This window comes from Hippocampus zosterae, chromosome 2 (assembly GCF_025434085.1).
Source record: "Hippocampus zosterae strain Florida chromosome 2, ASM2543408v3, whole genome shotgun sequence".
Lineage (NCBI taxonomy): Eukaryota > Metazoa > Chordata > Actinopteri > Syngnathiformes > Syngnathidae > Hippocampus > Hippocampus zosterae.
The window spans coordinates 26,925,748-26,940,052 of record NC_067452.1 but is presented as its reverse complement, the minus strand read 5'-3'; the positions used below and the strand labels follow the sequence as shown (position 1 = coordinate 26,940,052).

Below are 14,305 nucleotides of genomic sequence, written 5' to 3'. Positions count from 1 at the left end.
ACGTGACGCTCCCCTGTTCACCTCCACTAAAGCCAGACACCAATAATACTTGCGAATGCTGCACTGTTCTCTTGTGTGGGCCGAATTTGAACACAAAATGACCTTTGGTGGTCACCTTCAGACGTGCCTGAGCTTCATCCTGCTCCTCCTCATCATCATCATCCTGCTGATGCCCTTCATCATACTCACCACATGCATGGCAACAATATCAAGTGTACCATACGAACTGTGCCCAGTCGCCTCCTTTAAATTCAACGAGATGGGTTCAAGGTGCGGCACTAACCTATGCCCCCCACCCCACACCCCCCTCACCGCAAGGTTACCGGGCCCGCGGTTCACAGCGGCTCTGGTAGGAGATGATTACCGGTTCAAACCGACACTCCGCTGCAGGTGCGACGCGCTGGGGGGGGGGGGGGGGGGGGGGGGGATACTGAAAGAAGGATTGCGGGACAGAAGAGGACTGACTGCTGGTGCTCACGGTGCAGTAGAGAGGCCCGCGCAGCTACAGTGGTCGCGCTCGGGGACAATGCTGGACTGACGCCCTTCGCCTACTATCCTTGGAAGGATGGACACCCATCGGAGTGGAGCTCCGCAACCGCGTAACCAGTCTCATAATGTCATAGCGCCGTTTACCGGGGTATTACGCTATGCCCGACAGTATGGCGATCGTAGCTCCGCAAGGCCCGCGATGACACACCAGGCCCGAGCGCCGTTTAAAAATATCTTTTTTGGGGCAAAAAAAGCCCCACGGGTGATGTTCCACAATCACAGCAAGAGACACGCGTGGGGTAAATAGGAGTCACGCATCCATGCACGCGAGCACGCACGCACGCACGCCAACACGCGCGGACTCGCCACTCACCGTGCAGGCCGAGCTCAAGGACATCAGCATCAGCATCAGCGGGCGGGCGGGCGGAGAGCCACAATCCCCAGTTAATCTTGCGTGAGCGTGGAGCGGAGAATGTCCCGGCCCGGATGAGAGAGGATGCACAGGAGGGCGGGAGGAGGAGGGGTTGTAGTGGCGGTGTTGGTGGTGGAAGAGGAGGACTGTGAGTGGGCTGCTGCAGCCTTGCAGTCCGATGGAGGAGAGGGGATGAAAGACAAACACGGGTGCTGATGAATATTCCACTCCGCGCTGTCACCTGACCGAGGGTCGGCCGAGTTCTGCGGCTGACGGAGGGAGAGAGTGAGCGAGAGAGAAAGCGAGAGAGGAAGAGAGAGAGAGAGAGAGAGACAGAGAGAGAGAGAGAGAGATGAGAGAGAGGTTTGCCTCTCTTGCGTAGAGGGTGGGGAGGGTGGGTGCAGTATTTGTCGGTGCTTACCGCTTGTGATGCTGCTGCTGCTGCTGCTGATGGTGGTGGTGGTGGCGGTGGCGATTAAAATGACGGGGCCCAATGCAGTGAAGAGTATAGGAAAAGAAAAGAAGTAAAGAAAGGGCACGCTGACAGGAGATGCTCCTGCGACATCTCTGGAGGAGGAGCCCGCGCGCGCACAGGAGCCTGCTCGCAGCATCCACAGGCAGGAGGAGGAGGAGGAGGAGGGAGGTGCCTACGTCACAACCTCTTCCTCATACACTCCTCTACGTGGTGACGACAACGGGCACACCGCAGCACAGTGAAGGATATTGCCGATTATAGAGACAATTCATTTAAGAAAAGAAAAAAAAAATCACCACCGACAACAAGGCATCATGTCTTCAAACTCTCTTCAAGGACTGTGGGAAGAGGGGTGAATGCATATATCAACCAAGGGCTTTATTTGTTTTTAAATCCTATTCTGAAATGAAAATGACATCCGATACAAACAATGTAATCTCAAGTCAAGTCAAGTCAACAGTATTTATAGAGCACTTTCAAATAGCCATCGCTGCATACAAAGTGCTGTACATGGAGCGATTTAACATACACAATAAACAGTAAGACGAAATGGTAATAAAGGCGGTAGAAAGCATCAAGCAGTAAAATCATGCTGAGCCGAACGCCAAAGAATACAAGTAGGTTTTGAGGAGGGCTTTAAAGATGGGCAGCAAGGAGCCTTGCCAAATGTTCAGTGGGAGGTCATTCCAGAGAGAGGGACCAGCAACAGAAAAGGCTCGATCCCCTCTGAGCCTCAGTTTAGTTCTTGGTACTTCTAACAAAGGCTGGTCCACAGACCTGAGGCGCCGGGCAGGTGTGTAGCGGCGGATGAGCTCAGAGAGGTGAGGTGGCGCGAGATTATTTAGAGATTTGAAAACAAAGAGGAGGATCTTGAAAATAACTCTAAAATGAATGGGGAGCCAATGAAGGGATGCCAGAGTAGGAGTTATATGCTCCTTCTTACGAGTACCAGTCAAGAGGCGAGCAGCGGCATTCTGGACCAGCTGAAGGCGCTTAATGGAGGACTGGCTGACTCCAAAGTACAGGGCATTACAGTAATCGAGTCGGGATGTGAAAAAAGCATGGATTACTGTCTCAAAGTGTTCATGTGAGAGGAAAGGTTTTATTTTGGCCAGCTGTCTAAGGTGAAAGAAGCTGGATTTAACAACGGCACCAATTTGCCGATCGATTTTGAAATCACTGTCCAGTTTAAGGCCCAAGTTTGATTTCAAATAAGGAGACAGGGGGCCCAAGTCTACAGGATGGAATGTACAAGGGCCACTGGGACCAAACAATATCACCTGTGTCTTCGTTTCGTTGAATTTCAAGAGATTTTGTGCCATCCAGGTTTTGATTTCTTCCAGACATGATAGGAGTGGCCTTAATGAGAAGGCGTCTTTCTTGTTCAGTGGGACATAGATCTGGCAGTCATTTGCATAGCAGTGGAAGGGAATACCATGTTTCCTTAAGATGGAACCCAATGGGAGAAGATACAGCGAGAATAGCAGAGGCCCCAGAATTGAGCCCTGTGGAACACCACATGTCAGGGGAGCAGTGCGTGACTCAGAGCAGCCAAGGCTGACACAAAAGGTCCTGTAAGCTAGATAGGACCTAAACCACTCAAGAGCACTGCCGCCAATGCCCACAAAGTGCTGCAAACGAGTCAGCAGAATACTGTGATCCACTGTATCAAATGCTTCAGTTAAGTCCAATAAGACCAGACACACGTGGTCTCCAGAGTCATTTGCCAGGAGGATGTCATTAGAAACGCGTAACAGGGCTGACTCCGTGCTATGCATCGTCTTGAAACCTGACTGGAAGACCTACGAGATGTTATGTTCATCCAAGAAAAGTTTCAACTGCATGTGCACCACTTTTTCCAGAATTTTGGAAATGAAAGGCAGTTCTGAAATGGGCCTGTAACTTGACAGCACATATGGATCAAGACCAGGTTTCTTGATCAAGGGTTGGACCACAGCATGTTTAAACTGTTGGGGAACTACACCAGAAGAAAGGCTGCTTTTGATGATATCCAAGACCGATGCACCAACACTCGGGAGAACCTCCTGAAAGAAGCGTGGGGGAAGAGAGTCGCAAGGGGAGCCAGATGGCTTTGTCTGGCGAACTACATCCTCCAAAAGCACCAAGGACACAGTATCAAAAGAATTAAGTACAGCTGAACATGGAACATGGACAGAGGGGTCAGATGCAGTATTTGAGACCGGAGTCCTAGCTGTAGAGACCTTATCAATGAAAAACTGAAGGAATCTGTTGCACATCTCGGGTGAAGAATCCGAGCAAGTAGGCAGAGGGGGTTTGAGTACAGAATCTATTGTTTTAAATAGTGCGCGTGGGTTGTGACGGTTAGCTAGAATAAGGTCCGACAGATATTCTCTTTTGGCCTCTTTTACTGTGAGCTGGTAGTTACGCCAGCAGTTTTTCCAAATTTGATAAGAGACATGCAATTTGTCTGTTTTCCACTTGCGTTCAGCTTTGCGACACTCCTGCCTAGCTGCGCGCGTAATGTCGTTAAACCATGGCTCGGGTTTAGGCTTTGGGAGCACAATTTTTGAAGGAGCCACCAAATCCAGGATGGCACGGCATGACGAATAATCTAACGTATATGATTGCCTTGTTTTATGCAGTGGTGGAGTTGGAGAGCGTCACTGAGTCAGAGTGGCCATTTCTGAATAGATTCACCAAGTGCTAAAGTGCGAGACCCAGTCGGGCTCGGCGATCTGCAGAGTTCAAAGCAAACAGGATGGTGGAGCGGCATTTAGCTGTAAGGCTGCATAATAGAATAAGCTGCCCAGAGAAGTAAATATCGACCCAGGTTTGATTTGGTTTTTTTCTCTCTCTGAAAAAAAAGCACGTAATACTGACAAATTTGAATTTGAATATTGAGTAACTTTTAATGGCAAAATGTCTTGACCGTTGTGTGTCCCAAATGAAGTTTTATGATTTACAATGTATATCTTCTGAAAATGCTACTTCCTCTAGCAAAATATACGGGTGTTCGCATGGCACACATTTGCTCCGGTGCTCCACCGATGTATTTATTTGCGATATATTTTACACCGGAGCAAATTTTGTGGAGCGGTCATACGTACATAGCCGCTGAGCGTGTCAGCACCGGTGCAGCGTCGGTGCAGCTCCACTTGCGGTCACACGGCAGTTTCTGCAGCAGAGCGAAACGACAGAAAACAAATGAGTTTTTTAAAACTTTTACACAACTCAAGCAACTGCTGCACAGGCACGTCCTTCTTCTCGGTCTTCTGCTCGAGAGTGACTGCCCCTGAAAACGTAAATCAACGATGACTTCAATGACACTCAGAAAAGCAAACATGTAATGTGCCAAACAGAAAATCAAAAGAGGAAATCACAAAATAAATTCTATGGCGAGGGGAGGGGGGTTGAGAACACACAACAAAGGAACAACCTACACAAAAGACTACACAAAGACAGTCTAGTCTCCTAAAAAAGGAAAGATGATGTTTGGGGACTACCCCCCCTCCCCCCCACACCGCCCCGTTGTAGTTGAGATGGTATAACCCAAGAGGTGCTTGCTACTGTTACCAGCCATGTCTTGTGTCGTTATTAAACAAACACATGACGGAAGTCCGACAGAGCACGAAAGCAATGCATTCTCGCCGTACATAATCAACTCTTCTCCAGCATTTGCTCTGGAGCAAATTGGAGAGTTCACACGTGCAAATTTACATCGGTGTTGCTTCGCAAACGAGCATTTGCTCTGGAGCAAATTTTTAAACCACCTCCCTGAGGTGGATCAAATTTGCTCCGGTGGAAGTTGTTTTCCGGGGCTACCCCGGAGCATATTTGCACGAGTGACCGCTCCACTGGCGCAGCACCGGAGCAAATGTTGCCGTGTGAACACCCCTTATGACTTAGTGTCATCAGTTCTTTAAAACAATTTTGGGGGGTTCTTTTACAAATGGCACTTTTTTCCCTTTTTTTTTAACTCAAGCTGTCTTGCCGCTGAAGACAGCCTCATTTTGTTGTTTCAATGCACCAGAGGAATCTGTGAGCCCAAGTGCCAGGATGAAGCAGACATTTTGCATTCACTCAACAGCAGACAGCAAAACAAACGGTGTTATTTCTTCATGTGCATGATATTTTTATCTACTGAGTTTGTAGGCATGTACCAGCCTCCTTGTCATCCTCTCTCACCGCGAAGCGTAACTTGACAAAACTGGGGCCCAAGGCACTGTCCATGGTGCTGAAAGCTAGCACACGTTAGACCTGAAAAACAGAATAATCATCACTCCTTTCATGCATTATCAATCCCGCCTCCCCTCCTCCACCAGCAACAATGTACATTGTACACAATGTACACGGCTATAGCGAACTAAATATTGTCAAAAGTTATTATGCAGTGAAGAGAAAGAGGAGATGTGTATTTATAGATCAATCACATGAACTTATAAATAGATCTCCTCTCCTCTGGACTGCAAACAGACACACACGTGCATACACATCAAGATAAAAAGCTTTGTTGCTGATTTGATCTTTCCCTCCTCTTATCATCGCACCATCTCCCGGAGGTGTATTAAAATATCTAAAACACTTTCATTGCAGATGCACACTCATCGGTTATATTATTGCCATAAATAAGTACCCCAAAAAAAGTCCAGCATTTTTTCCCCTCTCAAGGTATAAAACAGTGTAAATCTTGTGAGATTGAAAATTGCATGTGATGGTCAAATGACATGCAGAGCAGTATGATCTTGGTGAATGGACAATGGTGACCAACATTGGGACGTTGGCGGCCTATTTTAAGACAATCGAGGTCTGTACCTCAGCAACCAAATGAAAAGGTGTGAAAATATTGCACGTGAGAGGTTAACAACTAATGTGAGCTAGCATGAAATAAAGACTTGTAGGTCAGATGAGCTTTATAAAGAAGCGCAATATCCAGTGGTCATGTTGAATCAGGGTCTTCAATGGCCCAGTGTTCAGGGGATGAGAGCAAATCGTTCATTGCCTCAATACAGACATGCCTGCTCGGTTTTAGTTACATAAACCGAAATGCCCTTGAAATCAACTATTTTAAGTGAATGCCTTAGGACTTTCCACTTTTAAGGTCATGTGCACATGTTGCAGCCAGCCGTGTTGATTTATATATTTATTTTCATTCTTACACCGAGAGCTAATGCGACTGAATGCATTTAATGCAAACTATATCAATAAATTCTGTGTCAGCACAGCACTGTCTCTAATGGCCCGCGGGGGTAATTGGCAGTCAGGTTGACTTTTTATGATGTGAACTTGAGTCACATTGAATCATGCAGGTTATCAGAATGAATATTGATGTTTATTTATTTGGTTCGTTAAAGAATTTTTTTTTTTTTAAAGAAGGGTTTGCTAAGCAGTGGCTGCTTGTGTCATTACCGCAATTATTTTGAAACTGAATAGTGTTAGTTTGTTCACAGTTTTCTTAACCAAACATTAGTGCTGGTGTACAGGATCCGAGGTCATCACTAAAATATATCCATCCATCCATCTTCTACCGCTTATCCGGGGCCGGGTCGCGGGGGCAACACCTTTAGCAGGGAAGCCCAGACTTCCCTCTCCCTAGCTACTTCTTCCAGCTCTCCCCGGGGGATCCCGAGGCGTTCCCAGGCCAGCTGGGTGACAGTCTCTCCAGCGTGTCCTGGGTCTTCCTCGGGGTCTCCTCCCGGTGGGACATGCCCGGAACACCTCACCAGGGAGGCGTTCAGAAGGCATCCGAATCAGATGCCCAAGCCACCTCATCTGGCTCCTCTCGATGTGACGGAGAAGCGGCTCGACTCGGAGCCCCTCCCGGATGACCGAGATTCTCACCTTATCTCTAAGGGAGAGCCCGGACACCATGCGGAGAAAACTCATTTCGGCCGCTTGTATCCGGGATCTCGTTCTTTCGGTCACGACCCATAGCTCGTGACCATAGATGAGGGTTGGAACGTAGATCGACCGGTAAATTGAGAGCTTCGCCCTTTGGCTCAGCTCCTTCTTCACCACGACAGATCGATACAACGTCCGCATCACAGCAGACGCTGCACCGATCCGCCTGTCGATCTCCCGCTCCCTCCTGCCCTCACTCGTGAACAAGACCCCAAGATACTTAAACTCCTCCACTTGGGGCAAGATCTCCCCCCCGACCCGGAGGGGGCACTCCACCCTTTTCTGACTGAGGACCATGGTTTCAGATTTGGAGGTGCTGATCCTCATCCCAACCGCTTCACACTCGGCTGCGAAACGCTCCAGTGAGAGTTGGAGAGCCCTTTTTGAAGGAGCCAACAGCACCACATCATCTGCAAAAAGCAGGGATGCAATACTGAGGCCACCAAAACGGACCCCCTCAACGCTTCGGCTGCGCCTAGAGATTCTGTCCATGAAGGTTATGAACAGAATCGGTGACAATGGGCAGCCTTGGCGGAGTCCTACGCTCACTGGAAACGATTCCGACTTACTGCCGGCAATGCGAATCAAACTCTGACATCGGTGGTATAGTGACCGAACAGCCCGTATCAGGGGGTTCGGTACTCCATACCCACAAAGCACCCCCCCACAGAACTCCCCGAGGGACACTGTCAAACGCCTTCTCCAAGTCCACAAAACACATGTAGACTGGTTGGGCGAATTCCCACATACCCTCGAGAACCCTGCTAAGGGTGAAGAGAGCTGGTCCACTGTTCCACGGCCGGGACGAAAACCACACTGCTCCTCCTCAATCTGAGGCTCGACTTCCTGACGGACCCTCCTCTCCAGCACCCCTGAATAGACCTTACCAGGGAGGCTGAAGAGTGTGATCCCTCTGTAGTTGGAACACACGCTCCGGTCCCCCTTTTTAAAAAGAGGGACTACCACCCCGGTCTGCCAATCCAGAGGCACTCTCCCCGTTGACCACGCGATGTTGCAGAGGCGTGTCAACCAGGACAGCCCCACAACATCCAGAACCTTGAGGAACTCCGGGCGGATCTCATCCACCCGTGGGGCCTTGCCACCGAGGAGCTTTTTAACCACATCGGTGACTTCAACCACAGAGATAGGAGAGCCCACCTCAGAGTCCCCAGGCTCTGCTTCCTCCAAGGAAGGCATGTTGGTGGAGTTGAGGAGGTCTTCGAAGTACTCTGCCCACCGGTTCACAACGTCCCGAGTCGAAGTCAGCAGCACCCCATCCCCACTGTACACAGTGTTCGTGGTGCACTGCTTCCCCCTCCTGAGACGTCGGATGGTGGACCAGAATTTCCTCGAAGCCGTCCGGAAGTCGGCTTCCATGGCCTCACCGAACTCTTCCCACGCTCGGGTTTTTGCCTCGGCGACCACCGAAGCTGCGTTCCGCTTGGCCAATCGATACCCGTCAGCTGCCTCTGGGGTCCCACAGGCCATAAAGGCTTGATAGGACTCCTTCTTCAGCTTGACGGCATCCCTTACTGCTGGTGTCCACCAGCGAGTACGAGGGTTGCCGCCATGACAGGCACCAACCACCTTACGGCCACAACTCAGATTGGCCGCCTCAACAATAGAGGCACGGAACACGGTCCACTCGGACTCAATGTCCCCCGTCTCCCCCGGAACATGGGAAAAGCTCTGTCGGAGGTGGGAGTTGAAACTCCTTCTGACAGGGGATTCCGCCAGACGCTCCCAACAAACCCTCACAATACGTTTGGGTCTGCCAGGACGGACCGGCATCTTCCCCACCATCGGAGCCTACCCACCACCAGGTGGTGATCAGTTGACAGCTCCGCCCCTCTCTTCACCCGAGTGTCCAGAACATGCGGCCGCAAATCCGATGACACGACCACAAGGTCGATCATGGAACTACGGCCTAGGGTGTCCTGGTGCCAAGTGCACATGTGGACACCCTTATGTTTGAACAAGGTGTTCGTTATGGACAGTCCGTGACGAGCACAGAAGTCCAATAACAAAACACCACTCGAGTTCTGATCGGGGGGGCCGTTCCTCCCAATCACGCCCCTCCAGGTCTCACTGTCATTGCAGACGTGAGCATTGAAGTCCCCCAGTAGAACAAGGGAGTCCCCAGCAGGAGTACTCTCCAGCACACCCTCCAAGGACTCCAAAAAGGGTGGGTATGCTGAGCAACTGTTTGGTCCATATGCACAAACAACAGTCAGGACCCGTCCCCCCACCCGCAGGCGGAGGGATGCAACCCTCTCGTCCACCGGTGTGAACCCCAATGTACAGGCACTAGGCCGGGGGGCAATAAGTATGCCCACACCTGCTCTGCGCCTCTCACCGTGAGCAACTCCAGAGTGAAAGAGAGTCCAACCCCTCTCGAGAGGACTGGTACCAGAACCTAGGCTGTGTGTGGAGGCAAGTGCGACTATATCCAGTCGGAACTTCTCTGCCTCACACACCAGTTAGGGCTCCTTCCATGCCAGAGAGGTGACATTCCATGTCCCAAGAGGTAGCTTCTGCAGCCGAGGATCGGACCGCCAGGGTCCCCGCCTTTGGCTGCCGCCCAGCTCGCATTGCACCCGACCCCTTTGACCCCTCCCACGGGTGGTGAGACCATGAGAAGGGGGACCCACGTTGCCTTTTCGGGCTGAGCCCGGCCGGGCCCCATGGCTGCAGGCCCAGCCACCAGGCGCTCGCCAACGAGCCCCACCTCCAGGCCTGGCTCCAGAGGGGGGCCCCGGTGACCCGCGTCCGGGCAAGGGAAACTGATTTTAATCAAGAAAAATATATGCATTCAGATATAATGACCTCCTTGAGAAAGAAATAGATGGACAATTGAAAGTTCCTTTTTCTTCACCCAATCAACCTGCCAGGCATGTTTTTGGACCGTGGGAGGAAACCAAAGAACTCACATTGGCACGGGGATGATATGCAAACTCCACACAGGAAGGCAAGAGCCGGAATCGAACGCTGCACCTCTGCACTGTGAGGCCAATGTGTTAACGAGTTGAGCACTGTGCTGCCCAAGATCAGAATTCAATTTGCAAAATTGTAAGTGCATTTCTGACATTGTGGAAAAGCTATTTTCTTGATTAAAATCTTTCGTGCATCTTTGTGTGACTGAGTACGGCTAACACAGTCCAAGTGCTTAGCTACGTTGTCAATAAAAGAGTGTACTTTGGAGGGATGCTCTGACGTAAACTGCCGCTTTAGTTTTGATGACATGACTCACTATTCTAAATTGAAAGTTACACCTTTATGAGCAAAAGTCACACTTCACATCTCATTGAGATACCGAAGGGAAAAGATGGCACTACAAAAGTAATTTGAAAAAAGTAGAAATGTGAACAGGGGAAAATCTCCAATGGGAAAGTTCTACATGCGCCACTGTAGCAATTTCAGTGCAGTGTTCCTGCTTCCTTTGGCCTACAAATGCATCCCCGGACCACAAGCATTATTTTGCTATGAGCTATTTCAGAAAACAGGTTGGTCATTGGTTGATCTAATGCTCCACATATTTCCCTTTGATTGAAAAAGTCAAACTTTGCCTAAGGAAAAGAAAAAGAAAAGTCCAATGGAAATGTATAGAAATATTCTTGACATAGTTTGAGAATCTGTTCAACCAGTTAAATCAGCACTTTGACATGACTTACAGGCAGTTAGTTGTAAATCCACAGTATGTTTAGGGACATAAACCTTGAGCACGGCGACATGCCCCCTCTAATCGTTTTGGAGCATAAACGACGCAATTCATCTTGTTACTAAGTCCTGTGAGCAGTCACATCACCAATAAACTCATTCTATCATGTTGCCACGTGGCATGCTGTCCTTGGAAATGGGGAGACATTTCTTTCTCTTCCCATCATTGACCTGCCCCTTTTTATCTTGGTGCGGCCAGAGATTTTTCAGTCAGTCCGGAGGATATAACCTTGTGACTTGCCCCCAAGCCCAACGCGGAATGAGAAGAGCTTGCAAAAGACTTGCTGTTAGCAGACCACCATCTGATTGAACGGCGGGCTGCAGACGTCAGACATGTGATGCCAACTCCCTGTTGAGCTCATCTTTTCCTCACAAACGTTCCCTTCCCTTATGCCGTCAAAATCCCATCATTCCGTATCACTCTTTCTTTCCATGCTCCTGACCCCCCACATCCCACCCCGTTCTCCTTCCCATCTGATGCTTAATTCATGGAGCCTGGCTGAACATGCTTCCTCTCCATTATTAATATAACATTAGGGAGACAAGAGGGAAGAGGAGAGAGAGGAGGAAGAGGCCGGAAACGAGCGGTGGGGGTGGACGAGAAGACAAGGAATCTGGTGAAAGAGAAAATGAAGAGAGGGCAACTGGGATGACAAGCAGCAAAGGGAGAAAGCCTTGAGCAACCCCCCCCACCCACAATGGCCACACCAGTGCAAGAGTGACAGATGAGAAGGGAGGAAACGTGTCGGGAGGAGGAGGGAAACTGTGCGGCACGTGATACCATTGCAATGCACGCAATGTCTCATGTCCCACCAAGAGAGGTGCAAAGCATGAGGAGCAGGCAGCTGGAGAGAGATTGTGTCATTCTTTTTACATGGACATGTATAAACACTTCAGAAAAGCAAAATCCAAACAGTAGAAGAAGAAGGAAATGCCACCTCAGTATCGCCCGTGCCAGATTTCAATGTTCACGCAGTTACACTTGAGCCTCTGTGTATGTCGGCTCAATGAGAAAGCAGCACGTCCTGAAACAACCTGCACACTTCTTTATTTCTAACACTCCGCTGATAGTGTTTGTAAGCACGTGCAGTTCTCAGGGCTGTACAATCTTGGAGTAGCCTATGTCTTGAGCAGGGATGGGTAGTAAATGCGCTACATTGACTCCGTTTTAGGAAACATCACACCTAGAGAGTAGTTCTAATGCAACATACCTTTTACTGTAGTATTTATGTTAAGAACAAAATTGTTTGACTGCACTACATTGAGCTAGGTTCCGCTCGCTACTTTTATTTAGCAATCGATAATTGTTACGATTGTAATGAATCATTGTTATTTCATTATGATTTATAATAAGATAAGAAAACCTTCGTTAGTCTCACAATGGAGAAATTCCCAATTCACAGCAGCAAAGTTAGAAAAGGAAGAAGTAGAAGCCACGCTCGCGGCGCCATCTTGAAGTCAAAATAACAAATTATTATTCATTATTAAGATTTATTGTTGTTTTTGTTGTTCAGTGAGATCTCAATTTGCAGGTTCATATTTTGTTTTGTTATTTTTATTTTATTTGATGTTAACGCTCTGGTTAAAAAAAATTAGACCACACAGATTTGAGCAATTGGATTAGAGTGGCAGATATAACATAAATAAAATATTATTTATATTTTATTCAAAATCACAGATCGATTGTTTTGTCCTAATTTGCCGATGGACCAATGACATCATTGATGGGATCCCCAAAATTAGATATTTAAGGCAATCTTGTTCACTCCAGGGGCATTCAATGCTGCTGTTGTCAATCATTCAATGTTTCTCAGCATATACAGTGACTTTCTTTTGGGGAGAATCTCTAAAGTTGAACAACTATTTTTTTTTCCTGATGCATTTCACTGGGTGTCAATTATACGTGAATTTTGGGGCGGCCGGGTCCCAAAACTCCACAAATAACGGGCCGCAACTGTATAGTAAATAAACTTGTTTAAATAGATTGGTGGATCTTCTGATCAGATTGGTGGTCGTTTTTATTTTCAAATTCGCTGATCAATGATTGGCTTCAAAATCTTGATTGCATAGTCAAATGAATACATTTTTTAAAAAGTAAGTTAGTCACCAGTTACTCAGTACTTGAGGTTGTTTTTTTTTCCACAGAGTACTTTTTCAGTCTTACTCAAGTAATTACTTGGAGGACTACTTTTTAACAGTATTAGTAGTATTATTATCATTGCAATGATTTTATTACCCTAGTCATTCAGCTGGCAAATAAATGTGCACATCAAATTTCTTACGGCCTCTGCAAGGAATGAATCCTTTCACAAAATATTTCACTTGCACGATTCCATCGAGGTCAAATGAGTAGGCTAAAAATACCAAGGCATCATGTAGGCCATCTTAATTTTCTGCAGACTGGTTTAACTACAATTTCCAGAATTGATATTGGCAATACCGGCCCAGTATTCAATTGATATCGGATTACGACCAAACTTTCAGTCTCGCACACCACTCGTGTGGTCTTTCGGTTTAGGGCTCACAGGTCCTAATACAGTATATCCATGTAGCACGCCCAAGGAGGGATCTCCATGGCCATTCTGGTGGCTGCATGTAGCACATCCAAAATGACCGAGTGACAAAGCAATTATGATAACAATGATTTCCTTATTACCTGTTGTCACCATAGCAGAGAGAGAAAGTATCACGTCTTGAAAGGTTAATAGGGCAGATATCCTCATGACTAAGACAGATGGCCAGCCATTTGACCAAACTTAATAACCCACGTGATGGAGGGGGGAATGCCCTGCAAACAGTACATATGTTTGCAGACTGAGGGCAGTTTTATGATTCTATGGTCATTCACAGTTGCATCAAAGGACTGTATTGCATCGAGGATCAAGTACTCAAAGCGCCTTCCTAATCATCGACATGAGGGTTCGTTGGATGATTCTTAGGGCCAATTCAGTGAGGAGACTACAAATCCCTTGTCGATCACCTCAGGAAAGGAACAAGGAGCGAAAACTAGTAAGTGTGGTACAGTTAGTAGCACAAATTGCCATGCCACATATGGAAGTGAGGAAGTGAGAAGGCCTTAAGGGGTTGTTGTTTTTTCCGTGGAGGTTTTAGTCTACAAAGGTTATGGGAACCAAAGGAAAAAACAACTTGGGCTGCCACCAATTTCTTGTATCATAAAAGCACAGATAAAGCAGTCCAGATTAGAAAGATGCAGCAAGCCGTGCGAGCGGGCAGTTCACAAGTGACTTCGCTGCTCTACACAAAAACGGGTGAAGAAACCTGCAAGGAAGAGAAAGAGCTTGCAGGAGATTGACATTATTTAGGTCTCACTC

At 48.0% G+C, this 14,305-nt stretch overlaps 2 protein-coding genes across 7 annotated transcripts in view; both read right to left on the bottom strand.

Moving 5' to 3' along the window:
• atp2b3b (ATPase plasma membrane Ca2+ transporting 3b) overlaps positions 1 to 1,514 on the bottom strand; it is a 58,127-nt gene extending 56,613 nt beyond the window's left edge. For 2 of the 6 annotated variants that reach the window (XM_052058260.1, XM_052058264.1), the window contains exons 1-2: positions 1,323 to 1,513; positions 863 to 1,170 (exon numbers count right to left, since the gene is read on the bottom strand). The gene's annotated coding sequence lies outside the window, so the exon portion shown is untranslated. Of the gene's footprint in view, positions 1 to 862; positions 1,171 to 1,322 lie in introns of all 6 variants that reach the window. The other 4 variants (XM_052058266.1, XM_052058262.1, XM_052058265.1 and 1 more) reach the window with 4 other exon arrangements.
• Positions 1 to 14,305, bottom strand: part of LOC127596123 (alpha-1,3-mannosyl-glycoprotein 4-beta-N-acetylglucosaminyltransferase C-like) — a 36,132-nt gene that overhangs the window by 380 nt on the left and 21,447 nt on the right. The window lies entirely within an intron of this gene.